The 27,851-nt window shown below is 35.5% G+C and overlaps 1 protein-coding gene across 2 annotated transcripts in view; it reads left to right on the top strand.

Annotated features, from left to right (window-relative positions):
• Positions 1–27,851, top strand: part of LOC134538532 (protein peste-like) — a 155,158-nt gene that overhangs the window by 16,609 nt on the left and 110,698 nt on the right. The window contains exon 1 of one of the 2 annotated variants that reach the window (XM_063379937.1): positions 17,869–18,021. The exons of the other annotated variant lie outside the window; for it this stretch is intronic. The gene's annotated coding sequence lies outside the window, so the exon portion shown is untranslated. Of the gene's footprint in view, positions 1–17,868; positions 18,022–27,851 lie in introns of those variants that run through there. 2 annotated transcript variants of the gene reach the window in all.

Below are 27,851 nucleotides of genomic sequence, written 5' to 3'. Positions count from 1 at the left end.
AACACGCCTGCACCCGTGAGCCGAAGTCGACTCCACCAGCCGCCAGCACCGTCTCCCACGCTCGCCAGCCGCAGACCGTCGCAGGTTAACACGTCACCATGACGTCATAAGGCTCAGCGCGCCGCGCGGTGTTGGCTCGCGGAAACACACACAAGCGCAGCGCCGCGAATGTCCGTAATGCTTTTGTTTTAATCGATCTTCAAGACGAAAATGAACCAAGTGCCAAACAATCTATCATAACATATTATATAATTAATTACCAAATTAAAAGGACGTTAAAACAAACAAATAATAAAAGTAAAGTTAATGGAGGCGTGGCAAACGCCTCACACATACTTTTCTTTAAATGGTAAATATTGTTACGAACGTTAGCAAGGCCGCGTCACGCGCAGCTGCACGCCGTAACATGAGATGTGCCGTGCGCACCTGGGTCGCCGCTTTATCTCCCTCCAGCCCTCCGCTCCCCCCGCGTGGCACTGTTAGTTTGACATCCGAAACCTGCCCGCTGCGGAGTTGTGCGAGCCACCGACACGTGTTTTCCAGAGATTTCTGCCGTCGGGACGGCTCGCGATGACGCGACTGGCCCCGGCCGCTCTCGTGAGTTCTGGAATTGCGCCGGGGCCTATATATATGCCCGAGGACACCGATGGAGAGTCTGTCGAGTCAGTTCGGAGCATGGGCGTAGATCCCGGGGGGGCCAGGGGGGCCGGGGCCCCCCTGGAATTAATGGGCCCCTCCTTGGGGGGGGGGGGCCCACTTCGTGATTTTAAAGTTAATGGTGTACACTATATATATATATATATATATATATATATATTAGGGTGATGCTTAAAAGACCAAAAAAAAATATTTTTATTTTTGCTGTAGTTCACCCCACCATTTTGTTCTACCTGATGAGAGAAACAAAATTTTATTTTTTTTTAATTTTTTTGGACAATTTTTAGGGGTTGCTACCAAGCTTTGAAGTTATAAAAAATATTTCAAAATTAAAATTTTTCAATAAATTTTTTTTTGTAGGGAATTAATATTTTTTTTTATTAAAACCCAGTTGTTTGTGGTTTTTCAGTTTAAAAATGTTATTAAAACCTAATTTAAATGCTAAAATTATCTCTATTTGGTTTTTAATTACATAATAAAATAACTGGTAATTGGTAAAAAAACACAATTTGGCAAATCATTCTTTTTATTTTCATTTCTTTACAAATATATATCAAACATGGTCTTGTAATACTGTGATAAAGTGTCTGAAATTATATATATATTTAGATTCTTAACGAACAGTAAAAAATTTTTAACGTAATTATGCAATAGAAATACGCACAGACACAGAGTCTTTAAAAATCTATTCAAATCAAACCTAACCAACTGCTATAGTCCACTAGGCAGACAATAATGTGGATTTTTTGTAGTCTGGATACTTCTGTCTGAATGATTTTACAAGTAATAAAATGTACTGTTTCTGGTCTTCATTAAGAGTAAGAATTTTATTATATTCTTGTATAAGGGACACTCCTCTCTCTGCAGAATCATTTACTACCTTGAATGACTTCACTATTTCTTTCATATTGACATATTGTTCGTCTTTATTCCAATCTTCAACTTTTTTTTCAATAAACTTTGAATCGATGCCGGCGATGGAAAAGAATCGTTTTGTATTACTGCTGACAAAATCCTCCAGCCCTTTCTTATTAATAGTGTCCAGGTCAACAGTGATGCGCTTTGGAGAGAATTCTGCTCCTTTATTCAGTGCTTCCACCATTTTTTTCTTTGTTGCATTTGCAACGTTATCATCAAAAAAAGATAGAGCAATCAGTTCTTCAGAAATGTACCATAAATGGCCATAAATTTTGTTCAAAGACTTTTTTGCTAAAACACTGTTGACTTCCTCATATTTCTTCAGCTCTTTAAGAACTCTAAATCGTTCCTTGGTGCCGAACATGCTGATGGAACTTGGAACCAAAACTTTATGTAAATAATGACTGAGAACATACAGATCTCAAGCAATCTTTTTTCTTCGAGCTCGTCAATTTAAATTGTTCTCTAAATAAGAATATTTTCAGAGAATAAATTGATTTGGCCATCCATCGAGCACGGTGAAGACCTGCAGGCTTCTTAAATGATACACCTTTTTCTGGAACTCCTCCTAGAAATATTATGCTTAGCTGCAACAGTTCCTTGTAGTCATCTCTTGGCTAATATTCACTTAGTGGTTTTTGAGAAAAGCCAATTATTTCATCTTTAAGATTCTTTATCTTGCCCATAGATTCTACATCATTTTCAATGGTTAGATATTCTTATTTATTGAGCGATGATCAACATTTCTGGAATCTCTTGAATAACAAATTATCTGGCCCTGAAGAAGGTCCTAATTGGTTTTGTACGATGGATTCAAGCATTATTTCCATAATATGGTGCCTACATGGTAGCCAAAGCATTTCTTTATCCATTTTCTGTTCAAGTAAAATACAAGCACCTTTGCGTGATCCAGTATTAGATGTAGTTGTATCAAAACACATACTCTTCACTTTCCCAGGAAACGAGAGAGTCATAAACTGCTGATGCTATTTTTTCACCCTCTCCAGATTCAAGTTTTGGTATGCAAAGGAGCTGATCCACTCCTTTCCCTGAAACTAAAACTGGAAGACGATCGACTACTTCCTGTCCTGTAATATCTTCTAACATTTTCCCATCCCAGTGCACAGTTAAAGGTACAGCAGCTGAAAACTCCTTTTTTATATATTCTGATATGCTCTGTCTGCATTCAACTCGCTGGCGGCGTATAGAAGAAAAAATTAGATTATACTAGCTGCCCGACCCGGCTTCGCACGGCTATACTAATGGAAAAAAATTAAGCCACATCACCCATTTACAGTAATGGTAAATAATAAAAAAATCAGTGAAAATTTATTACAATGCTGTATAATGTACCGGATAGAAAATGAATAGCACCGATGGTTTCCCGACTCGTGCACGCAACGTACAACTGATGTACCCGTACTTCGCTACGGCAGTCTACAGGCAGATCACGCTTGCGCCGCTCATTATACTTGCCCCTCCTTGTGGGTACGCCACTGCCACGCGATGCCCGTTGCCATGGAGACGCAGAAGGCATGAACAATGCAAAATCCTGTTGCCTTGTTTTAACCACCCATGGGATCTAATTTTCGGAAAATGTCATCCTGCGTAACATAAGGAACATTACTGTGAAGTTTCAAGTCTGTAAAATATAAATACTTGAAAAAAAGGGTAATTTTTGATATTTAGATACCAGCTAAATTTCAACGGTGATGAGGACTGCACTAACAATGAAATAGTCGTTGTCATAGAGACGAATGAAGCATCAACAAAGCAACAGCCGTTGCCATGGTGATTTCCTACCAAAAAATGGAAATTTTGATATATTAACCCCCCCCCCCCCTCCCCACTCCGAAACTCCCCTTGGGATCGGATTTCCGCAGAATCCGTTCTTAGTGAGCGTCTACATCACAAAATGAATAATTATGCTAAATTTCAAGTCAATTGGGTTTATAGTTTTAGAGATCTCGTGATGAGTGAGTCAGTGAGTGGTATTTCGCTTTTATAAATCGCAATAAATTAAAATTGCGACTATAATTTGAGATTTAAACTATCCTATCTCTCAAGTTGGATCGAACTGCACATGGTGTGCGAATTTTATTATAATCGGTTAAGTGGTTTAGGAGTCCATTGAGGACAAACATTGTGACACGAGATTTATATATATTAAGATTTTGCAGGATCACATCCCAGCCGATTTAAAGTGGATGTAAGGACAAGAGCTGCTTTGCGATCACTGATTTTTGCAACATCCAAGCTTGTAGTCGATTCTCTGTTAAGTAGCTTTTTTCTTCCGCTTTTCTTTAGTCCTGTGTTTTGTATTTCCCCAGATTTAGATGTGGAGGCCACTTGAGGCGGCCTCAGTCGTCTTAGGTATTATTTTTACTTTTATTTTGCGTAAAGTTTATTTTAAGATGAGTTAATTTTTTTATAACATTATTTATGTGTTTATATTATTTAATGGTGTACGTTAATATTTATTTATTGTAACTTTTTAATCGTATATTTGTCTTAATTTACGCTTAGTACTCTTATTCTGGAGTGGGACCTGCAAGAAGTGACCAGAACAATCTAGCGGAGTGAGGGGTGGTAGTGGAGGAGTTTAGTGTAAGAGTGTCTGTATACAAATGTCGCTCCATGCGTTGAATTCAATTATAGCAATTTAAATGATATCTCGAATTAACCTTTTAGATCCCTTTACCCTTTTACAGTACTTAATTTTGAGCATCTTATTTTTGGTAATTCATTATTATAACTATCACTATAGGTTATGCAGGACTGTCGGTAAATTTAGTATGCCAATGATTTATTTTGCGCACTGGCCAAATGTTTCACCAGTCCATGCGCGTCTGCTGAATTTAATTTTACTACACTTTCAATATCAGCATGGCAGTGGTGACGCGTATACGGGACTGGCGTGGCGAGTGCGGACGTGTGCAACTACCCCGGTATAAGGGGTGCTGGCCACAATGTTCAAGGCCCCTCAAGGTCACTGTCGTAATCATGTGAGGATTCATGATCGGAAAAAATGCTAGGAATTTCTGATTTACACGTGATTGCCTTAATACTATCACTTTCTTTTGCCTTAAGCACCTCCATTCGAGCCTTTTTACGCTCTTGCTCTTCTTCCTTCTTGGATAGTTTCTTGTCAATGCCACCTATTTTCCCTGGACGTCCTTTTTCACGCTGCAACACTAAAAAGTCTCTATCTTCTTGAATTTGAATAATTTCCAGTGCCTTTGCATGCGCAACATCAAATAAGTAATCTAAATTGTAATTCCATGTTTCTTCTTTTAGTCTTAATACTGCTGATCTTTTAGATTTGTTCTCTTTATTTTTCTTCAGATTCTGCCACTCTTTCAATAACTTTTCTACTTTATCAACAACATGTATTTGCTGTCTGGTAGGTATCCTAGCCTTATTCCAAACGGCTAGCAAATCTTTAGAGGTCGAATAAGCAGCTTCACGAATCTTTTGCTTTACTTGTTCTTTATAATAAAAAAATACGGACAGTACTTCCCGTTTAGATGGAAGTTTGGTATGAATGAACGTTTCAGACATCTGTCCGACCAACCATATTTCTGTCTTTTTCCTTGTAGAAATTGCAGAGTTTTTACTATGTTCCATGGTAAATACTAATAGTTATAAAATTAGTAACCATAAATTATATGACTTTTCAGTTTAAATTCATACATTTGCAGCCTACATAGATAAAAACTTTTCAAGTAAATAATATTTTTTTTAGTTTGTTGTGTAATTATTTGGTTTACTATTTAAACAATGAATACAAAAACACTTACTATGAATTCACAAACCAAAATCACTTTAAATAACCAACTTTAACCACACACACAATCATAATTACTTTTAAAAACACTCTGGATAAGCTACATGAACAACTGCACAGATCAGACAGGCACACTGCCCAGACAGGTACTGACAGGCAACTCACACATGACCTCGGCTGTGGGTTGGTTGGAGGGTGGTAAAGAGGGGATATTGAGGAAGGGGGGAGGGGTGAGGTTGCTTGGAGGGGAGTCGCAGCACGGCAATGTTCCCTTTAACGTGTAAAGTGATGGTTGGTTGCTCAAGTATTTTAAAATTACTTATTTCCTTATATTAAAAATTAATGTGCTGCAATATTGGTATTTTTATAAACTTTAAATGCTGGTAGCGACCCCTAAATTCGCTTTAAATACAGCCAAAAAAAAATCTAGACCATTTTACATGTCGGAGAATAAAATGAGAGGGTGAACCATTAAATTTTTTAACCTTCATTTTTAAGCATCACCCTAATATATATATATATATATATATATATATATATATATATATATATATATATATATATATATATATATCAGATTATTATTTACAACGACGACAGACACTTTGACATTCTTTACATTCCTACCTTCGAGTTCCGTAGTTATTTTCCCCTACCCCTTCTGCGAAAGCCATGGTATGGAGTTTTCCAGTGAAAACTTTGAAACCCTTAATTCCTAGAAACCGTTCATTCCAAAGGACGAAGCTAGGGTAGGGTTCCGTTAGCATTTCCTCCCCATTGTTACCCACACTACCTTGTCCTCTGAAACGACAGTATTATAGGTTTCAGGTAGTATGTTTTTAAAGTGGTTTTGCTCTCGTGTGCGCCAGTCTTCTGCTTTCTTGGCAAACATCAACATGGATAAGTTCGTGACGTGGAAGAAACGGAAAACAGAATCTGATTCCCACCTGGTAAGCTTGATTGTTTTATAAGTAGTGACTATTATTTAGGTAGTATATTTTATTTAAGTGATCATGTAACGTTATTTTTTCCAGTAAATAAACAACTTAATACTTTAACAGTAATTATAGCAGAATTTAGTTTATTTACGAACTGAAACTTATATACCATTTTCTGGAATTTTTTAGCTCATCTCCATTCTGTAAGGCTAGCTGCTCTGTACGTTACATGTGAATATACAGGGAATATTTTTTTTCCTCGTCAATATGGAATTTAAAACCACTCCCCTTTTATAATCAAACGATAATTTTCACAATTCATGGCCGATAATCACTTTATAACATTTGTTATTTGATAACTGCAACACTGCACGAGTAAACAGAAGTAAGAGTGAGAAAGAAGTATTTAAACGTTACACATCCGTATTTAAGTTAATAAGGAAGCAAACGCGTCTCTTTAATAACTAATCAAGCGGCATATTTTAACTAAATAATTCACTGCCAAAATACTGATTATACTAAATATAAGCCGAGAAATGTATGTGGTTCAATTAGCTGTAGGATAAATTTCATAGTTCTATCTCCGAGATTTGTGTCATTAAGTTTCTTTCTTTTTTACCTGGTTGATGCCTTTACTAAATAAAATAGTCTTTAAGGGTTTTAATATGATTCGATCGTTCATTTGATGTTGATACGTTTATTAGCTTTGGCGCTTTGGGTTTTTAGGGTGCATCAAAAACTGTGAACAAAGAATTTCACGAACAGCATTTGAATCGCAGTAATTATGTGATGTGGCATAAAAAAAACCGACAAAGTGCGAGTCTAACTCGCGCACGAAGGGTTCCGTACCATTATCTATAAAAACAGCAAAAAAAAATCATGTCTGTTGTATGGGAGCCCCACTTAAATATTTATTTTATTCTGTTTTAGTATTTCTTGTTATAGCGGCAACAGAAAAACATCATTTGTGAAATTTTATTCTGTTTTCACGTTTGTTGTATGGGAGACCCCCTTAAATATTTGTTTTTTTTTATTTAATCATTTATTTTTAAAGTGAATATATAACTAAATATTCTGTGAATATTTCAAGCGTATACCTGTTGCCGTTTTCAATATCGAGCAAAAACGAACAAAAAAATCACGTTGGTTGCAATATACGTTAGATATTTATTTTACTGTGTTTTTAGTATTTGTTGTGTCTAACTATCACGGTTCATGAAATACAGCCTGGTGGCAGACGGACGGACAGCGGAGTCTTAGTAATAGGGTCCCGTTTTACCCTTTGGGTACGGAAGCCTTAAAATGTAACCCCACTCTTTACATCTCAAACTTCGTCAGATTGAGATGATTTTAATAAGATCTGTTACCCTAGTATTAAATTTTTACTGATTTTCTTAGCAACTTAATCGGTCTCTACGGTGAAGCTGACATTTTGCTTCAAGATCTGAAATTAGAATAAACACTTTTGGAAAATGGTAATGTATGGGTGGGGTGTTATCTATTTGCATTATATTCACGTATATTATTTTTATAGATTTTTTCATGGATATTTTATGTATTTAGGTTAGCAAATTATTCAAACATGTTTGAGAGATCACTTCTTATAGTCATTAATTTATAATTACTAAAACATATGTTGCTCTGCTTTATTGTTAATATCACTTACGTAAAAATAAAGTGTATAACATACGAGCTTATCATCCAGAGAATACTTGTTTCGGTTGACCTCTAGCGCAAAATTCTTAAACCACAGAATTCACGGGGCCCCCCTGGAAATCCTACAGATTTGCGCCCATGGTTCGGAGTGTTCAGTCGGGAGTTCTCCCGCGGCGGAGTTCCCGGGGCGATAGTGCCGCGGGTGCGGCAGAGTGGCGAAGTCCTTGGACGAAGGTTCCAGGGCAGGGAGTGAGTTCAGTGGAGTCGGGTGTTTCCGGGCGATAGTGTCGCGGGCGCGGCGGAGTCCCGAGCGAAGTTCCGAGCGAGGCGTCGAGTGGGATCTCGGCGAAGGCAAGTGCGTCGGCGGCGACGGAGTCCCGCGGCGGAGACCCACGAGGGGTGCTGCGGCGAGAGTTGCGCCAGAGGTGCGGCCCAGCGAGGTGTGTGGAACGAGTGACTGGGGAATAGACCTTTCTCAAAGTGTAATTAATTATTTGCCATTTTAGAAGATTATTTGTAAGTGACACAAGTAGTGGTAATAAATAAAACTGTGTAGTGTAATAAAATCTTTAATTGGTCTATCCTTTACGAACCCGCGGTAAATCGTAACAATATTTTATCAATACTCTAAAATTGCGTGAGGGAAGTCCCGGTTTTCATCTACTACAGAAATAATTGGATAAACTGTGTTGGAAGAACTTTAATTTGACAATTAAGTATCCATCTTAACAAATTTCGTATGTATTAATAGATTCTAAAAGTTAACCCCTTAAAGACCACTATTATAAAAAATCAAGTTAAAAATTTTTCACTGGTGTTTTTATTGTTAAATAGGGATATTATTTACATAAAATATGATTTCAAAGTTTATTCTTACTTTATTATATAAAATTCAATTATGTATCAAATTTGATACACTGGTCAACAAGTGGTAAATGTCGCACCAAATATTTAGTGGCAGATAAATTCCTAAAATTGTCCAGATAAGTATTGTAATAAATGCACAAAATAATTTTTTTCATAAATCCGAATTACACTGAAAAGAATAACTTGGTTTGTGTGCCTTTTAAGATTTACTATGGTTGTAACAATGCTAACAGTACAATGAATAATACAGTATAATAGGAACACACTGTTGTAGCTATTCTTAGTAATTCATCCAATGTTGCTAACAATGCAAATTATTTGTTTATAGTAGGAACGTATAGTTGTAGCATTTCTTAGTATTACATCAATGATTTTCTTATGTCATAACAATGCTTATAGTAGAAAAAACAATGCTGAACAGAAAGAACACGATAACATATTTATGGTCATTATAATGCTAACAGTATAAAATATTATACAATACAGTAGGAACGTTCCATTGTGGCATTTATTAGTAAGACATCCCAGATTTTTAAAAGTCATTACAATGCTAAGAGTAAAAACAAAATGTTGCACAGTAGGAACATGTCATTGTGGCATCCCTTAGACATAAGTTGAAACACAGCAATAATATAGTCCACCATGAAATGAAAAATGATACATTGGCTCATTGTAACAAAACAAATCTAAAAGTTTTGTATGAAATCCCATTTCGGAATGAAATTCCACAAAACAATTTTTATGTTTTGTGATGCATAAGTGCACCTTACACTTGGTACAATAAAACTTGTCAAGCCTTCACATAACATAAATTTACATCTTTTCCTGAAATCTTGGACCTTGGGCCAGTGACCGAAACCATCTCTCTTCAACACAAATGATGGCAAGACAGCGGCTGATTTCTTCTTCTTCTTCTTCTTCTTCTTCTTCTTCTTCTTCTTCTTCTTCATGTACTCGTGGTCTACAGCAGCTTGAGAAGATGATCTGCCAAGCTTCTTCATATCGATGCCTTGCTTGCAGAGAAGTTCAGCAACATAAGTTCTGAAGTACAGAAGATCCAGGAAGTCATTTTTGCAAAGATTTTGGGAGTCGCAGTCACTTCTGTACAAAAGCCATTAGTTGACAAGCACAAGGTCAATAAAGTGAAAAAAGAAACGCAAGTAGAATTTCTTTGAGCGGATTTGAATTCTGTAATATGCTATTAGAGCATCCATTAGGTCCACACCTCCCATGAATTTATTGTATGTGGTAACTGCTCTAGGACATGAAACTTCAGTTGATGCCTTCTGTTTGCTGTCATATCTTTTCACATTGCTAACAGGATAATATGCAGATTTTAAAGTTGAGCAAACTACTACACAACGATTATCGCACCATTTTACTGTTCTGATATCAATATCATCAATGTTTGCTTCTTTCTCTTCAATGCAACCTCTTCCTTTCTTTTTCATTTCCTTGTCACTGGAAAAAAGATAGACCAGAGTATCTGTTTAGTCTCACAGTACTGAGAGATCCAATTCCAAGCTTTCCGAGTGTTACAAGTAAGCCCGGTGATGAAAACCAATTGTCAAAATACAACAAATAGTTTTGGTGACCTGTAGAACATTCACTGTGGTTAGCAGTCCAGTCTCTGTCATCATCACTATCGTCAAAATTATCGTCTTCTGAACTGTCAGGCAGAACTGCCACGTTCTTTATCTTCCCTGGCACACGACTCATCTGTAAATAAACAAGTCAATAACATAAGCAAATGAAAATATATGCATCTGTTTCAAGATATTATCAGTAGGTACTAAATAGTTTTCAGTTATTGAGCCAAAATAGAGTACACTTTACATTCAAATATCAACCAATACATTGAAATTACTTAACAGTTGATGCAAAATCAAACTAACGCCTCATATCTTGAACATTTCATTATTTTAGATCGTAAAAATTTACATAACCTAAAATTGGACTTTTTCCATTGGTGCCCAATGTAACTAATTTGATACATAAACATTTTTGTTATTTCAGAACATAAAAATGCATCAAATTATAAACTTCTTGGTATACACAGTTAGCTAAAAGTATAAGCTATAAGATGATATTTTTTATGTAGGAGAAATATTATAATTACCTTTGTTTGGCGAATATCAACTCAGTCAATTTGAGAGTATTGTTCACAAGATGGCTGCTATGGAAAACAACAGCACCATAGATTACACTAACAACAGTATGGCAAAAATTGTGGCTAAAATATATCACTGAAGTGTTTCTAGACACATTACCAAAGAGATGTAATGAATATTTGGACAAAAAATAATATTTATAAGGTTAAACAAATTATGTATCAAATATGTTACGGTGGACTATTGATTCTTAATAGGATACAGTTCGGAATCTTATAGTTAAATTAATAGTTAAAACAAACTTTACTATTAATGGACTTTAGTATTAATGCATGCCTAAATCAAATGTTAAGTGTGGTTTAAATTGATATTTCAAATTCCCTAATCATTGTTAATTAATGGATACAAATATAAACACTGACAAACAAATATATTATTTTGAATAACTTTTTACTTGATACATTAGTAAATATATTAGTAAAAATATTGTAAACTTAAATATCTTCTGGAATGTAAATTAATTAATTTTATCCAATTTTATATTTGCAATTAACAAAATCCCTTACAATTAAATTATTATTTTTTTCCTGTGCTCAGATTTTTTATTGCATTATTTCAAAGTTACTCATGGGAGTATCAACTGGTATTTGTCCAGTCAAACTTGTTATTTAGTGTTAATTATCTTTTAGTTTTTATTGTGATTCCAGACATATGCTTAGCACTATTTCAAAAGAAATATTTATTACTATAAATTATATGCATACTCAAGTGTTTCAAACATTACACTGAAATAATGTTTTTTTTTTCCTTCTTCATTAAAATAATGTATTTGCCCTGTTAAAGAAAGTTGTAACTAATAGTCTGTGTTGAGATAACTCGTCTGAAAATTATACCCAAAGTTAATTAAATCTAGCTTATTTATTGCCTGATAAGTAGCTTCACTTTATACCTAAATTACAACACTCTAAATTACTGTCCACAAAATAATCACACTTTCTAAAATTCATTTTTTACTCTGGCCACTGGAGCTGGGATTGACAGTGGCTCTCTCTACTGTTTGTCTCTTACACCTCGCCTCCGCCCCAGTCCTATTCCATGCCGTGACCCCGCCCCAGTGCCCCGATCTTCGCACGCGACACACGTCACTCATTGCCCGCCATCACTCGACAAGAGGTCACTCATTGCCCGCCATCACTCGACAAGAGGTCACTCTCTAGCTCGCAGGTCTCTCAGTTCCTGTCCTAGAAGTTCGCCGAAGTCTCCCGACCTACACTCGAAGCTGCTAGAATAATGGCGTCCTAGTTACGACACTTTCCACGCGGGGCACTGGGAACATGCCGAACTCTCCAGAGAGTCAGAAAGGCACCCGGACTGCGTGGGTGTTCGCTTGTGGAGGAGGGGGGAGGAATTTGCTATTGAAGGTCCTTGAACTTGTATCGTGCTTGCTCTAGGGGTTTTCCTCTGAACCAGTGAACTGACCCAACTGCCTCTGGCAGCCTCGTAAAAACACTTTATGCATAAACAGATGGTAGTAGATGTTGATGTTATCTCATTTAATTGTTTTTAGAATGAAACTAATTTATATATATCAGACTCCTCCTAATGTAAAAAAACCTTAGATTTGTTTCTTAACATTTTAGTTAAAAATATAATGGAGTGAAATTTGTGAAATTATAACTCGATAAAATAATATATGTTCTGAACTCACCAAAACGCAGTGTTCAGAAGTTCGACGATATTCTTGGTAATAGTTGTCATATAACATATTTTTTTAGGTTGGATGTATTCGAAATTATTGTTTAACATTTTGTGTGCCGAATGAACACTTGTATATTTAAAAGCTTCAATTATTAATTTAAGTTTGAATAATCTTAGTAAAAATATCATAATCAAATTAAATAACAGTTTTCGAAGCACGTGCTTCATATTTTGGATATTATTTATTTATAATTTTTATTTAGAAGGTAATGGTAATTTATTATCAAACCGAGTTACTTGGCCAATATCCGAGCTGTATTGCCTGAGGAACGCTAGTTGGACTTTAATCTATATTTTGTTGATTAACTAAGAAGCAACCAATCAAAAGCAAATAGAAGGGTATCTCTTTTAAGAGGGTTTCAGACAAAGATAGTGAAGACAAAATACTAGTAACTGATAAAATTAATGGTGCAAATTATCTTATTTTTTAAAAGTCTAGACAGGTTTATCACTGAAAAGATTTTAAATTCAATGTTATGTCGAAGCTGATGTCCAGTGGTAATATTTCATTATTATAACTTCACTTTATCACCGGGTTCAAACTCAGTAGGTACCTTTTTTTAAATTTTATTATCAAAAATTAATTTAGAATTTTATAAATTTTAAAATTTTTCCAAAATGTTAGCAAAAAATACGGATTTTCAATATGGCAGACAATTGTCAAAATGGTGGACCTTATTATTAATAATATTTTTAAATCATATTTATTATTACTTTAAATTTTTCCAATCAAAATCATATAATAATGGATTTTCAAGATGGCGATCAGTTTTCAAAATGCTGGAAATTAATTAATTGATAATTTTATAAATTGTAAAAAATTTCCCATTAAAATTGTACAATAATAACGGATTTTCATAATTGGCAAACAATTTTCAAAATGGCGGAAGTTCTTTTTATTAAAATTTTATTATGTTATTATTTATTAATTTTAATTTTTCCTGATTTTCTAGCATACAAATTACGTATTTTCAAGATGGTAACCTTAAAAAAATTTGCAACAATGGCGCCGAGGTCAAGATCGAGGTAAAAGAATTCCTCCAAAGGCTTATTGGAGGCTTGACGATGGGGAATTTTCAAGCCTCTGACAATTTTTGAGGACTAAAACAGGAAATTAACCTCAACATGGGAATTTTTTCCTGAAAATGGGGGGAAAATAATGTTTTCCGATTTTTTATATTTTGGGTTGAATATTTTCCTAAAACTGGACAGTTTGGAGAGTTTTGGCGAATTTTAGCAAATTTTGAATTTTTTGGCAATTTTTGGCAAATTTTGAAGGTCAAGGTCAAAGGTTTAGTTTATACAAGATGGCCACCATGACGTCAGAGTCGGTCTGTCATTGACCCCATCCTCATCCTGACACTGCACCCTGTGCCAGTACCGGCTGTTTTATACTACTACAACCTAATGGCAAGTAAACCACGCTGCAGTGAGCCGACTGCTGCAGTCGAGTGTTGTGCTGTCAGCCTGCGTGGGGCGGCAGACCCGCACGACAGCGCTGTCAGGCGGGCGACCGAGTGGCCAGTGCAAGGGGCAAGAGGCTCAGAGGCTGGGCCGCTTCTGACGTCACACTGTGAGACTGCAGTCTGTGATGTTGCTAGTGCTCTAGTTCTTGCTCTCGTATTGTGACCTGAAGGACTTTATACATACATAAACATAATGTCTTGGAATTCGTCTTCAAACTTATAACATTTGGTACGACAATTAATTTTGGCTCTGATTTTTTTTTTTTTTAAACGAATCAAAAATTGTAGTTTTTTGCATTAAATAATTTGTTTTAATTTTTAAATTTTCTACTTCCACCAAATTATTTTACAGTATGCAACAAATTTTTGCTAGACTATCATGAATTACTTTGTTAATAATAATTATTCAAAATAAAATATAAAATGGTATACTTTTGAAGAAAATATTATTTTTTTTGTTTTTACAGTATGAATATTCGAAGTTACCCAATTAAACACCTTTGCCACTTAGGATGTGCAAGAATCATTTCCACAAAAGTATAATATGGTTCCTTTTATTTTTAATGGTTATTTATAGTAAGGATTTTCATGATTGCATGACAAACATTTGCAGTTACAATATCTTATAATTTGGTGCAAAGTGAGAATTTTAAAACTTTTTATATGTGCCAAAAACTTTAAAAAATTCTATAATAATTATATAAATATTTTTAAATTTGGTTTATTATTAATAACCGCAATAAATTGGCCTATCAACTATCCTTGGCTTGATTTGAGTTCTGGGATAACTTGGTTATAATTTATTTCGTAAAAATAGCTCAGTGTATTCACCCTTAAACTATTTAAACGATGCGTAAGTAGAATGATTGCATGTGTTTGAATATGCCAGTATATTATTTTCTACTTACTTCACAGCAGCTAAAAAGACTGTATCAGATTCATCATTAAAAACTAACTCACTAACAGTTTTACAATGCTAATCACTATTCAATATATCGTAAAAATTATTATTTTATATCTTACATTTAACAATAGCATAACATTGTGAATTGGAATACAGTTCCATAAACATATTTTCTTAAAATAATGTAACTTTTTTTCTCAATCTTGTGTTCCTCTGTCACCCAGAAACATGAAGTTGGCTATCATAGCGAATGAGCAAATGAAAGGGTTCGATTACAGGGTGGTACGAAGGGGAAAAAAAATCTTATAGAATAACGAATAGGTGAAGTATTTTAGAACTTTTACGATTATCTGACTACATTCTGATTAGTGACTCGGACTAAAGTGAGATGATGGATGGGACAAAATGTAAGATGTCGCCTCAAACCGATGCGGGAAGGCTTTACGACGGAGACTATTTCATCAGGTCTGCAAAATTAAACTCTTCCTGTTTTTTTTTCCCATACCACAACTGTTGAAAGATGCTTCACTTCTCACAGAGTACGTGAAAAAAGTTGAGGGAAAGAAAAAAAATATAGTTACATAGAGCAGCTTTGTTATCATCATCCACAATACCTAATTTTTTTTATCCAAAATCTTAATTACTGACAATATCCTTGACAAAAAAAAACATAATTTATCACACGGTTCCTGGATGGTTGCGTGTGGTGAGGTTGGTATGTGTGGCGGGGTTGCGTGTGGTGAGGTTGGTGGTTTGTGGTGGGGAGTGTGGGGGGGGGGGGGGGGGGTGAGGGTGAAACTCAAATCGCAGCCACATCTTTGTGGAGAGTACTGGGATATTTCATAAAAAAATTGTGACATGGGAAAAGAGCTGCAAATATTTTAATCTTATTTTAAAAACCATGGATAAAATCACTTATACTTATAAATTATAAATAAATATGCTTTTTATAGTTAACAAAACCGGAGTGCTTCTCCTTTCACTAAAATTACGAAAATTCTAAACCTAATCCACAAACTCAAAAGGAAACGCATAGTTTATAAATATAATTTTTCTCTGTCATCAGACAACTAACATGAAGTACTTAGACACCAATTAATTCCAAACAAGTTTACCTGTATATTTTGAGCATAAACTATTCTTTTTTGATGCATTTGTTTTGAATTTTAAGTGATTTGCACGAACCAAATATCCTATCATTTTTTATTTGTTATTAGCTTGTAAACGTACAACTTTTCAGCACTATTAGATTTCTATACTCAAAACATCGATTTTTTTTTCGTCCCATCCGTGTGTGAAGTGGTTTTTCGAGATATTATGCAAATAGTGGCATTCGTCTTGTCTTTAAGGTCAAGCGTGGAACAGTCATCAAATCGGAATAAAACTAAGAAAGTTATAACTACAAACAAGCGTGCTCACAAAGTTTTTAAAACATAGAAACTTTTTTTTAATTTGTTGCATGAATTAGTACAGATTGTTTCATCAATGAATGATTGAATAACTATTAAAAAATTAAAAGATTTTGCAAACATATTTTATACAATATTATTAATTTTGTAAAGAATTTACAGAAATTAAATTATAATTATGTAATGTGTGATAAAAAGAACTATATATGAATTTTATATCTACATTTTCTTTTTTAAGTTTTTAAGTATTTAAAAATATTATGTCAGCCATGTACATAAGGTTATAAATCAATTAAATTCCTATTTAACAAACATAAATTAATTTCTAATTTCTTTAAAAAAATTATGTAAATCTAAAAATAGTTTCGATTAAGTAGTTTATTTAGGACGTGAAAAAATAAATATAAATATATGTAATATAATTTTATACCACGTCGTATCATTAGAATTTGCCTAACTTATATCCTAATTAAATTGTGAAAATGTTAAAACAAACTTGCATTTACATGGCTATAGTGTTTAACTAATAAAATTAATTTTTCGAAAGAGTTCAATGAAAAAATTTTAATTGCCCATACCTAAAATACATAACAGAATTGGCCTAACAGTATCAATATGATAGCAACAGTAATAATTGCGATGCAGATATCAGCAACAGGCTGTGCCAGGAAGAAGGTGACACGAACAGGCGCGACAGTAAAGGCACAGATACACGACCGCCACAGCCAATAGGGGACGCCAGTTCTTTCTGAGGTTCGAACAGTTCCGAAATTCATCGCGTGTGTAACTTCGGCAGCTCCTACTATAGGATAAAAAGGCCGAAAATGCGTCAAAATGGTCATTCACAGACATGGTGACGGAGAAACTACATAATCCCGAAGATAAATTTAGAAAATATTTAAAAAAGCTTGGTTGGTTATGTAAGGTTAGTTACGTTTAACGTGTGAACGTTTGGTTACATAAGGTAGCTAAATTAAAAATACTTTTAAAAAAAATAAGGACAAATAGTTTAGCTATATTTGAATGGTGATTTCTAGACAACAATCAAAAATAATTTTAACGTAGCTCACCAACCTAACCGACCATTCTCACGACATCACAACCTAATCTAAAAAGAAATCTTTAAAAATGGTAAACTTCCGGTAAACTACTAACTTTTTGATTTAGATAGGTGGCCTTCCTTTAGAAGCAAATAAACGTGAAACTGGTATTCTGTGCTACGGATGTAATAATTGAAGTTACCGTCGAAGTGCTGGAGGGGGGAGAGGTTGGGGGGGGGGGGTGACGCGGCTCGCAGGAGGGGGGAGGGGGGAGTGGGGAGGGGGCAGGTGCGCAGAAGGGGTGCGCGCGCGGTGGCTGCCGGGAGATGGTTAGCAGTCGCCGGCCGCAGTAGCGCGCGGGCAGTCGCGCCGAGCAGTGCTACTTCGCGCAGTGCAGTGCTACCACGCAGCGAGAAGTGCACGAGAGACTAGCTGCCGACACGTGAGTCCTGCTGGTATCCGCACTCCCACAGCCCGCTAGACCTTCGTCCGTTCATTACGTACTCGCTGGTAAATTATGTTCCGTTATTTTAATAAGAAGGCGTGAATTTTTTATTCCTGTAACCTGTTCTCTTACCTTCTACCCGGTATAGCTCACGGTTAAAAAAGACAACTCCAGGTGAAGCCAGTGCGAACAAATCAAAGCCTTTTTTTAATTTCAGCTTGTGATTGTAGTATTTCAACAGAATTTCTGATTTAAAATTACTTATAATTATTTAATTTTTCAATAAAATTGAAATAAAGCTATCGTTCTACATGTTTTTACAATATATATTTAATTCACTTGAACTACAATAAAATTATTAAATTCCATTTTAATAAATGATGCAGAAAACCAATTCAGTTATGTAACTACATGACTAGGTCCAGCAGAGAATTTTGTTACGTCACTGCTTGGATGCGTTGCGTTACATAATATTATTTTGTTTGAATTTTAATGAAGCAATGAAAATATTTTTCATTTCGGATGTTTCTTTAATATAAATTTTCATAAAAAATGTGTATTAAATTCTTTCTACTTAAATTATTTTAAATTTGTTTTCTATGCGTTGCCGCACATCTGTAGCAGCAGGGGTCGTTGACTTGCACTGTTTTCGCAGTTTGGCCATTTAGAAGTTGTTTGGGGGCATTGTTATCAAACACGTCGAGAAAAAATTAAAATATGTTTAAAAAAATTTCTATGTGTATATATTTTTTATTTAGATTCATATTGGTATTAGGTGATAATTGATAAAAGGTTAAAAATATTTTATTTTTAATCTGAACGGGAAACCGATGAAAGTTGAAACGCCGAAAGAAATAAAATCAATTGGCAAAGGAAATAAACAGATAATGACTACACAGGCATTCTTAAATTTTTTTGATATGAATTAAATATAAACATTTTTAAGGTACGTAGGATAATCGTGATTTGTTTGTTACAGATTTTACCGTGATAGGAGTTAAGTTTGAGATGTTTTGAAAATTCGACTAGTCACACAGTTACGACATTTATCTACATTTAGAAAATAAATGAATCCAGTAAAACATAAAAAATGTAAAATACAAAAAAAAAGACTGAACTCTCATAAACACTGCACAAGGTTGATTTGATGGAGGTTTAAAAGATGGTAATGAAACACGGAGACGCGGTAAAGCATGACACTGCAGACTGCGTGTAAGGTCAGCTCCGGCGGACCAGTGACGTCACGACACAAGGCCGCGCGGGTCTGGGGGGGGGGGGGGGGGGGGAAATGGACCAGCGCTGTGTGGGAGCGCGGCTGGGATTCCTCGCTGTTGACAACAACCCTGCATTCCTTCAATAAGATTTTTTCCTTCCTTTTTTTTAAGTAAATACTTGCAGTAGCACATGCGTAAATAGGGTCGTTACCACAACGCCGAAATACAGTAACGCCGAAAAATGTTGCTGCGGGGAAGGGGGGGGGGAGCACAGGAGCAAAATGAAAAACAAATTGAATGAATTTGTGTGCTAACCTTACCTTTCCTAACCTTTGTGGCAGTCCTGCAATGACATTTTTCGGCGTTTATGTATTTCGGCGTTGTGGTAATTCGGCGTTGTGGTACACAGCAGTTTTCTAGCTGTCGGCGTTGTAGTCAATTTGACATTCGGCGTTATGGTTTTTGGCGTTATAGTACGTTCGGCGTTGTGGTCCGTCCCCTTCAAAATTATGCTATAGTCAAATGAGCTGTAAATTCCCCCCCCCCCTCAAGTGATAATTGTATACAAGGAAACCTTTTTGTTAAAAAACAAAACAGAAAAAAAAAATCAATGCAAGCTAGCTCGAAGGCACCAAACTATTTTTCAAGAATAACTAAAATTATAATATCAAAAGCTTCAAATTTAGAATTTCTTTTTTTCTTCTAAAACTGTATGTTCGACATTAATTATTACTCTTTAATTTGTATGTAACCTGTTTCTAGTGTTATTTAATTACTCTGCAAGTGATGCTCGTGTTGCTTGTGGCTTTATTCGAGTATCTATTAAGAAAAACACGTGAGTCGCAATGAATATTATGTAAGTGGAAGAATGGGAACGTTGATATGAATTACATAACGGGTATACTTAAATAGCGTTATATTTTAGGCAGATGTTTCTTGATTTTCTGCTTGTGTTGTCTACACACAATAAAACCCAGCGTCAGTCATAACTTTTAAGGGTTAAATTCCGTACTAAATAATCATACATGTTTTACATCATTCCAATTTCATAAGGCATTCTTTCAAAGCTATTTGTCAATTGACTATTTGAATTAACAAAAAGTTTTTATTTTCCTACTTATTGTCCCATTTCAATGAGGTTAGTCACCTATCTATATAACAATATGTGGTGATGTTAAAATTCACTTTGAAGAAGTTTATTCATGTGGCTTTTGTGTGTTAGTCAAAATCATTTCAAAAACAGTGGACTTTCCTTAGTCCCTCTATACTATCGATATTTACGTAAACATGTAATAATATTTCAATGGCCATAAAGTTTGTCTTCGTGATTTATACAGTATCACAACTAAACTATAAATGTAACGCAAATTTTAAATCTTTGCACTAATTTTTAGTAGTATTGTATTTTAAACATCTAAATGTACCAACACAAAGAATATATTTTATTTAAAATTTTCAACACTTTTTTAAATATAAATGAATTAATATCTTGGTAAAAAATATTTCTATATTTCTATAACTTTACCATCGATTCTGTACGAATCAACACAGAAAAGTTATAAATTTTAAATAGGTGTAGTTATTAATATTTTATTAAACATGGAACTATCCTTAAAAAACCATATATTAATTTTTATGTTAAACAACTATGTACACTTCATATATGTAATTTATAAAAATATATTCAATAACTTTGAAGGATGTATATTTCCCTAAAAAAATTAAGAAAATATTTAGTTTATTCCCTTATTTAAATTTTTTTAATAAGTTATAAATTAAAAATTGTTGACTAATTGATAATGATTATTTTATTATTACTTATTTAAATCATGAAAATATTCCATGTATTTTCTGCATTATTACACATTGTATAATTGGTTAATATTTCTTGGCGAGCAATAGGAACTGAATGACAGTCAATAAAAAGCTCCAAAAAATATTGTGTTTTAAAAATTTATAAGGTGTTTTGTAATATTCTTAAATGTGTGAAAATACTTTATCAAAATATTTAAATTAAATTATATTTAATTTTTTTAACAGAAAAATATTTCATATTAATTTAAATTTATTTTATTTTATAAGCTGATAAATTCAATTACCAAGTTAAAAAGACAATCTAACGACAAAAGATATATTTGCTATGCAAAACCTGAGTACTTGTTTAAATCAAGAATCCTGCAAATTTTTAATGTTTAAATGAAAAATGTTTAGCATAGGTATATAAATAAATTTTACTGTGTCTTCTCGCGAAAATATACTAACAAATTTAAACAATATCGAATATTATTGTTTTAGAAAAAAAAGTTTCAGCTTTCAGTGAGAATATGTTACAGTTGAATTTAAATTCAAACCAAATAATATGTTAAATTGAATTTTATCTTGAAGGGTGCTGTTTTCAAACGCTTACCGCTAAAATTATCCCAAAAGTATCTCTGTCAGAGCTGGCACCAGAGCGGAAATCTTTAGAACATGGAAATATTTATATAATAGCTGCTACATTATCAGAGCACGAAGTGGTTTATGCCTTAAATAAATAATTTTTTAGACAATATTTTACTTTATTACCAAACAATACATTTTAAACTAATCTTTAAGTATAATTATAAGCAAGTATTAACTTACTACCTTCATATTGTTCAAAATCTTTTCTGCTTTTATATGCAGGTATTAATATTTAAATTATTATTTAAACTTTTTTTTATGTTTTATTGTATCTTCGTGCGTAATATGAGAGTATTGTAATATAATATGTGTGACAAAGCTAGCCCACTGTAATAATAATTGTTCTTAAAATAACTTTAAACAATTTATTAACAATTGTATTATTGTTATATTATTAATGCAATAATCTAGATGAAACTTGCATTTTGCCAAGCTGAAACATTTATAATTTAAAGTTAACTATAATAATTAATGTGATTAGTTCTAACGTGTAGTTCTTTAAAATATTCTAGCCAAGTTGCCTATAAAGTTCTAGGTTTAGGTGGGAGTTCGACACGAAATACTTAGTTTATGCTCAAGAAATGCGTGGAAAGCAGTGACTTTCCTAAGGCAGCTGTTACGTCACGAGTGGTAACGGGACCAGGGTTGGTTCCTGGTGTGTGTAGAGGTCCTTGGACTCTTCCGCGACCACTCCTGTTCCTGTTCAGGGCAGTTACACCGCGACTTAGTTGCATACCTGACAGCATGTACAGTGCAGGGGAGCCAAGAAATAACACACAGCAGAGAGCAGTCACGACAAACATGTATTAGCTTTCATTCGTGAAGTTGTAGGAAAACGTGGAGCAGCGCGAAAGACACGCATGTGTGTGAACAGGTTGTGTGTGTGAACAGGTTGTGTGTGTGTGAGCAGGCGTCTGTGATTTATGACGTCGCGTGGCTCACTCTCACACACGACCAGTCCACACTAGCACCACAAAAGTACCGTTCAGCAGTCGCACTACTACCACACAAAGTAGCGACTACCAGTCTGCACTAGCACCACACACAGTAGCGACTACCAGTCTGCACTAGCACCACACACAGTAGCGACTACCAGTCTGCACTAGCACCACACACAGTAGCGACTACCAGTCTGCAGTAGCACCACACACAGTAGCGACTACCAGTCTGCACTAGCACCACACACAGTAGCGACTATCAGTCTGCACTAGCACCACACACAGTAGCGACTATCAGTCTGCACTAGCACCACACACAGTAGCGACTACCAGTCCACACTATCACCACACACTGGCGACTAGCGGCTTCAGATATTTGTGTCCATTTTGTTTTAAAAAAAGTCTTGTAGACATTTAATAATGTTCTTGACCACTACATGTAAGCGTAAAACGAACTTTATGAACATTTTTATGTTTGTAGTACGAAACTAAATTACTTCATTTGTTTTAAATTTAAGAGAAATTACTTCATTTGTTTTAAATTTAAGAGAAATTACACCGTTTTCATTATTTTTTATTTTAAATGCTGTATTTCCAACACTATAAAAATGTTTTGTTATATACTTACTGTTACTTTTGTGGCTGAATAATTTGTTCTTTACCTAATATAACCCTATTTTTAAAAAACAGTTTTCTACTACGTGACTTTAAACAGGAGGCAGTTTATTTAAATCCTGTGCGTAACATTCCACAGCGTTGGAATAAATGTTTGATAAAGTATGAAATATTTAAACTACATGAAATATAAACGAAACAAACATATGTTTTTTTTATTTTTGTTAATTTTTCAAATCTCAAGGTTTTCTTTTTGTTAATTATTGTCAGTGTATCAAACACATATCCTAACTACGTTCACATAAAATCCTCAACTTAAGAAGCGTTCTTCTGATATCGTACCTGTCCTAGAAGAAGTAATTAAATTATTCAACGATTTTGATTTTTAAAATATAGTAAAAATGATTAAAATTGCTTATAAAATACATTTATTCCTTCCCATTTTATTATAATGGTATGTTGTAATACAGCTACTTAATTGCAATACTTTTATAATTTATATTTTTTTACGATTGCAGAGGGTTTACAGAATATTTGAGTCCACGATTGTTTCATGGTAAAATGGTTATCGATACTTGATGTTTGTGTTTCAACTAGCGGTAGCGGGTGTGTCGTTCTGTCGCCTGTAGTTTTCTCAAACAAGCCGATTAAACCCGGTGACGGGGCGGCGCGGAGCAAATAGAAGATACGTTATCTGTCCGGTGATAAGAGCTGTGCGCACTCGTGTTTGTCTGCTCGCTGACCACGTCTCGAGGGCTGGCTGAATGGCGGCCACACAGGACGTCACTGTGTTCAGCTGGACCGCTGAGACTTCTGGAGCTACTTGGCTGGACTCCTGCCCGAGTTTCCTGGTTGCAGATACCGTTTAGCAACTGTTATCTCTACTAAAATACAAACAATTTAATTTTGTTGGTTTTTAAAGAAAATTCGTGAAACTAGGAACTAATATGTATTTTACAAACCAATCCCATCTGTAAACAGGAAACAAAAATACATCGGTTGGCCTGACGTAGATTCGATTGTGACAGTTGAAATGATACCAATTGTTTTGGAACTAAGAGATCAGAAAAAAACTTTAAAAGTTGTTATTTAATAGTTAAAAAAAATTCTAAAAGGTAGATTCTTTACAGTGCATGGTTACGCACGCAGGTTGAGATGACGGGGCTTAAAGAAGTTCCAAACCACTTGTACATCGAGTAGTGAGGGCAGGAGTCGAACCCGCGAACCCGGTGATCACTGGCACAAGGTGGAGTCTCCTCCAGTCCACCAACCAGCGGTCCTGGAGCGAGTGACGTCACAGGTCTGCACAACATTCACTGAGCTGGAGCGCGTGACGTAACAACTCGCCACCGAACATTCGGCACGTGTAGCCGAGACGGACCTTGACTTTCCAGAGTTACGTTCATCAATAAAACAAAATGCGTAAGTTGGTCCAAAGGCAGTCGGCAAACTGGTTTGGCGGCACACTCACGAACTGACTCCTCGCGGAATATATTATAATTCCCACCGCCCTGTAATTATCGCATTCATCTCCCACTCGGATCTGCCTCAACACCTGGGGCGTTTGTCGTCAGCTACATTCATGATATTTAATTTTAATAAGATTGCTGTGTTTGCCAAACCTGTACACTGGCCCTGAAATACCAACAACTAATGTTTTCTTAGTTACGTAACATATCTAGCTGCACTCTTGCTCACCTCGACATAATTCCATCATGTCTCAGTTTGTTGTCCAGCTTCATACGGTTAAGTTGCCATATAACCTCAAATTAAAATGATCGCGTCCATATTTTCCTGGACGATATCGCACATTAATTCGCGTTTACAAAAAAAAAAAGCTATTTCATGCTGTAAAATCCTCTCCACCTTTGCTTAACGAATGTTAACATTATAGTAGCCCCAATTCAAAATAAAATTTAATTTTTAATTTTTTCTCAAATATTTTATTACATTCGTCTGTATTTTATTCATTTCAATATGACATGAAAAACAAACACTATCTAGAACAGCAGGAACGTGGATTAGTCCAGGTGTAAGGGCAGGTGCGCAGTCTTCTATTGGATCACGGTCACGCCGACGCCATACTGTCGAACCATGACCACTGTCTAGGCACCACCACGATGCCACCCTGTCATTGTCGTCACGTGTCAGACCACGGTTATACTGTCACACCCTGGGTGTTGCCATGATGTCATACTTTCAGACTCTGGCCACTTTTGGGTCGTGCCACGACATCATACCGCCAGATGCTGAAAAATTTCTCGATCATGTTACGACATTATTCTGTCTGACCCTTGCCATTCTATGCATAATGCCATGACACGATACTGTAAGATCCTGGACAATGTATGTATCACGCAACAATGTCTTTTTTTCGAACCTTCGTCACTGTCTGGTTCATGTCACGACGTTATACTATCTCACCCTGGCCACTCTAATAGTCATGCCACTAGATCCTACTGTCGGACACAGCCCTCTCTCTGGTTCGTGCCACTATGTCATACTCTCGGCTAACCAGTTCCGGTTCATCTGCCTTCTGCTCGTCTCCTCCAACTGCATGAGAGCGAGAGGTGAGAATGTGATGGACACAACCTTGTTGCACTGTGTTGTATCGTGGTCTTTTACCTGTGCTTTTTCTGTCACGGCCATGTTTCTCAATGGCGTGATTCTATACAGCCTTATCCACGAATTCATAGTCCTCTAGGAAATCACTCTCTTTGTAATACGTATGCATGTTTGAACAATGATACCCGATAATAAAAAATATCTTTCATTACCTCAAGATATTTACCAACAGGTAGGTCTAAAAAAAGGTAGGTCTGGAAAAATTTAATGTTTACATTCGAAAACATGATTTACTGATTTTGTTGTAATGTTAAACAGAGTATATTCAGGTTCCAAAAAGGTTTACAGGCCCATTCATTGTGATTTAAGTACCGCGTTGTGAATTCATATTTGCTAAACACTGTAACTGCTAGCGAGCTACAGCTGATGCACCACAGAGGGGCAGTCTCCAGAGAGGGGCAGAGGTGCTCCGCCCCTCCCACCCCCTCCCCCACTCCCCGCCACTGTCACGTGACGGCGGGGGTAGCTCCCGGCCCAACGCCCCGCCACGGGCGCTGATTGGGCGCGACAAACTAGAGTAATGCTGTTGCAGCCAATAGTCTCGGGCTCATGTCACAAGGTATCAATTACTGAGTTACATTCGGCATGAAGAAACTTTGTGTGGCTTTTATAACGGTTAAGTAACCTTCTGCAGGGAACAACATCTAAAAGTATCGGATGCCAAGAGCCTTCTTTTTATAGATCCTCGCATTACCATATTCCCTGCCAATACGTTCTGTTGGCTTGCTCGTTTCATCCAACCTGTTTCTCCTCACTGTGATTTCCCAAAGTGGTTCATTCTTGTTGTTCCTGACTTCAGGTTATGATAAACTATTCTCTGCAGAAAGCACTGCGTTTGCTTGTAGGCAGTTATTTCCTATAAATTCTATAATTTATTATTGCTTCATATGCTGTTTAGTTTTATATTCTCGTACCAGTTCCCAGTTTTATGATCATCCTTTTGGGTCTGGCTCGTGTGGTAATGTCCAACTCGTGTATCCGTGCTTGCTTTCTTCGGATGTCATATGATCTTTCTTATCACCAGTGCAGTGTAGTTTGTTGCATATTCTGAGAGTTATGCTTCTACCATCGTTTATACTGTGCAGTGTGTTGAATTGTTGGTAAATATATATATATATATATTTTAAATGTATTTTTTTTGTAAACAGCTCAACAATTACCGTAAAACGAGACACTTTCAAGGATTATGGGTAAATGTGAAACGTGGAAAAAGCATAATTTATCCACTTCAGTCTCACAATTGGCATGAGGAAAAAAATTTCATATGGAAAGCGTTTTTCTACACACGAGTAAACCTATGAGTAAATCTTCGCCTCAAAGAATAGGCATTAGAATAATTTTATTTTATTTTATGAATAGTTGAAATTTTAATCTGTTTTTTCTGTGTATCGTTTTTCAACTCTTTTCTTGAGTATGTTGTTGGTCGAGAATGGAGTGTAACAGCTCCACGGCTCACAGAACTCTCCCATGACAGTTATTCCAACGGCCAGAGCGCTGTGTCGGGCTACTGTGATAACCTCGCTACCCTGATAGCCGCTTTATCTCGTCAGGTCAAAACCCAAAGTCGATTCTTCAAGCTGTTGTGTCTGCGCACAGGATGTGGCCATGTAACCCTGATACAGCTGGGTCGCGAGTTGTTATTTAAGGTTCAGTGCTGAACAAAATCTTTACTCTGGTTTTTCTAGCACTTATACACGGAGGAAGTTCTGCAAAGTATATCGTTAAGACATGTGTTTATAGAAGTTTCATATTAAACCCGTGACCTCCCACACTGAAATTTAAGTATGATAAAAATAAATAGAAGGTTTTGTGTTAAATAAAAATATATATATTGACAGTGAATAAATGACCAATTGCTTCAACTCTCTCATATATACTTTACGTGTGATGCACGTGGCAAGTAAAGAAGAAACTATTTTGGTCAAATACAGTAATGAAAAATTTTACACTGAAAAAAATTCCCACAACCACTCCTAAGTAAGCCAGTTTTATAAAATCGTTATTTGGCAATAAGTGAAATGATTTCTCCCAATGTCCTTGCTAGTAAAGCTCTGGGATGGA

This window comes from Bacillus rossius, chromosome 13 (genome assembly GCF_032445375.1).
Source record: "Bacillus rossius redtenbacheri isolate Brsri chromosome 13, Brsri_v3, whole genome shotgun sequence".
NCBI classification, from domain to species: domain Eukaryota; kingdom Metazoa; phylum Arthropoda; class Insecta; order Phasmatodea; family Bacillidae; genus Bacillus; species Bacillus rossius.
This window is presented reverse-complemented; position numbering and strand designations above follow the sequence as displayed.